The sequence below is a fragment of the Sander vitreus genome, unplaced genomic scaffold (genome assembly GCF_031162955.1).
Source record: "Sander vitreus isolate 19-12246 unplaced genomic scaffold, sanVit1 ctg698_0, whole genome shotgun sequence".
Classification (NCBI taxonomy): Eukaryota; Metazoa; Chordata; class Actinopteri; order Perciformes; family Percidae; genus Sander; species Sander vitreus.
The window spans coordinates 10001-12482 of NW_027595787.1; the positions used below are offsets into that span (position 1 = coordinate 10001).

The following is a 2482-nucleotide window of genomic DNA, read 5'->3' on the forward strand; positions in this document are numbered from 1 at the left end:
CCAGGTGACAGCCAATCAGCAGAGACGTGTCTGTAAACCCGTGGTGATGACAAAAGGCAGTGCGCTTGCTCACACAACACCGTTTCAGCTTTTAAAAAAAACGTGTTTTCTACGTTCTGTCGGGGCTGAACGTGGATCCTGGTTTCATCTGCTTCTGACTCATTGATATATCGTGATGATATCGTGGAAATGATGGGGGGGACTTCACACAATCCTAAATAAGTTTCTCTGCAAGAGAGGGAGATATAACCATGTGTACACACTCCTAAGAGCATGTATCAGAACCTCAGAATAACTCCTCCTTAATACTTTTTTGGGGCAGTATTACCTCCAAACTAACCCTTATATGGAAGATACTCCTAATAGAGTCTCCAGTTTCCTATGTGTGAAGGTTGTCCTCAAACTAACCCCTCACACAAGCCCTTAGATAAGATATGAAATACTTCTGAAACGTGTTAATGTCCAATGGGTCACTCGTGATGACATCATCCTCCTCCTCATCATCATCTTCATGACGACTGAACCAAAACTGTCGTTCACGGGGATCTTCTGGTTGAAACGCTGAACTCAGCTCTCTGCTTTTTTATTCAACGTTTTCTGGCTTGATTGGATGGTTTTTATTTTTCTGTCCGTAGAACGGAGAAGAGACATTTGGACTCACCGAAGACGAGAGACAAACTTCTTCTGGGGGAAATAATCAGCTGGTGTTTATTATTATTGACCATTTTCATGCCAAAGAGAGAGAAACACACACACACACACACACAGAGAGACACACACACACACACACAGAGAGAGAGACACACACACACACACAGAGAGAGAGAGACACACACACACACACATAGAGAGAGAGACACACACACACACACGCACACACACACACACACACACAGAGAGACAGCTACACACACAGACAGAGAGAGACACACACAGACACACACACACACACACACACACACACACAGACACACACACAGACAGAGAGAGAGACACACACACACACACACACACACACACACACACACACACACACACACACACACACACACAGAGACACACACACACAGAGACACATACACACAGAGAGAGAGACACACAGAGAGGACTGGATGATTTCCTCTCAAACAGCTGTTTACCAGCTGTTTACCAGCTGTTTACCAGCTGTTTAACAGCTGTTTACCACCTGGTAAACAGCTGGTAAACAGCTGGTAAACAGCTGGGACCAGTCTCAACACTTTATTCCAGACGGTTTTTAAATGTTTTTGTACCTTTTTATAAACATGTTTTAAGCTTTTCCCACCATGTTGTACCTTTGACCAACGTTTTTGTCTTTTTTGAAGGTTTTGTAACTTAATCATTTTCCTGACGTTATTGTCGCCTTTAAATAACAACTGTGAGTGTGCAGTGCATTGTGGGATGCTGAGGATCAAGCCCTGGTCTTCTGTACATGCATGTTGTGTTTCATATGTAAATACCAGAGTGGAGTTTAGGATTTCATGGTGTTGAATCTCAGCGGTCGAAGGGCTCTGCTTTTATTTTGGTGAATGATGGCAGTTTCACAATAAAAGCCTGACACTGAAACGTGTTGTTGACCTTCATCACTTTCTGAACTATTATCATTCGTCTGGTGTTTAGGTAAACACACACACATTCATAAGCTTGTGTGTGTGTGTGTGTGTGTGTGCGCGTGTGTGTCTGTGTGTGTGCGTGTGTCTCTCTGTGTGTCACTGTGTGTGTGTGTGTGTGTGTGTGTCTGTCTGTGTGTCACTGTGTGTGTGTGTGTGTGTGTGCGTGTGTGTGTGCATGTGTGTGTGTGTGTGCGTGTGTGTCTGTGTGTGCGTGTGTGTGTCCGTGTGTGTGTGTCTGTGTGTGTGCCTGTGTGTGCGTGTGCGTGCATGCGCGTGTGTGTGTGTGTGTGTGTGCGTGTGTGTGTGTGTGTGCGTGTGTGTGTGCGTGTGTGTGTGCGTGTGTCTGAGTCAGCAGGATGTTAAGCAGGATGTGAAGATTAAAATATTTATTTACCGAGTGTTTGTTTAAAGAAACCAGATTTCTGCTGACTCCATTACCCAGAAATCCTGTCACATGATTGCAATAAACTAAAACACTGTCTCTTTTTAAAGGGTAACTCTGGTATATTTACAACATTATGGGATGGATCCCTACAGAGATAGACCTTTTAGTTAAAGAGTAAGATCCTTTTAGTTTAACATGAAACAGCCCCAAAATCACCATCACCAAACTCCACCAGACTCCATGTAAATAATCAGGACTTTTAGCGTGTATAGAGCCAGCATATCTCCACCAGACTCCATGTAAATAATCAGGACTTTTAGCGTGTATAGAGCCAGCATATCTCCACCAGACTCCATGTAAATAATCAGCACTTTTAGCGTGTATAGAGCCAGCATATCTCCACCAGACTCCATGTAAATAATCAGGACTTTTAGCGTGTATAGAGCCAGCATATTTCCACCAGACT

The 2482-nt window shown here is 43.8% G+C and overlaps 1 pseudogene across 1 annotated transcript in view; it reads left to right on the forward strand.

The window, feature by feature from the left end:
* Positions 1 to 1584, forward strand: part of LOC144514807 (stromal interaction molecule 1-like) — an 11577-nt pseudogene extending 9993 nt beyond the window's left edge. Inside the window, exon 7 of the transcript XR_013501571.1 lies at positions 1 to 1584. This exon is cut by the window's left edge and continues 1506 nt beyond it. The product of XR_013501571.1 is annotated as a stromal interaction molecule 1-like (transcript).
* Positions 1585 to 2482: the final 898 nt, after the last annotated feature.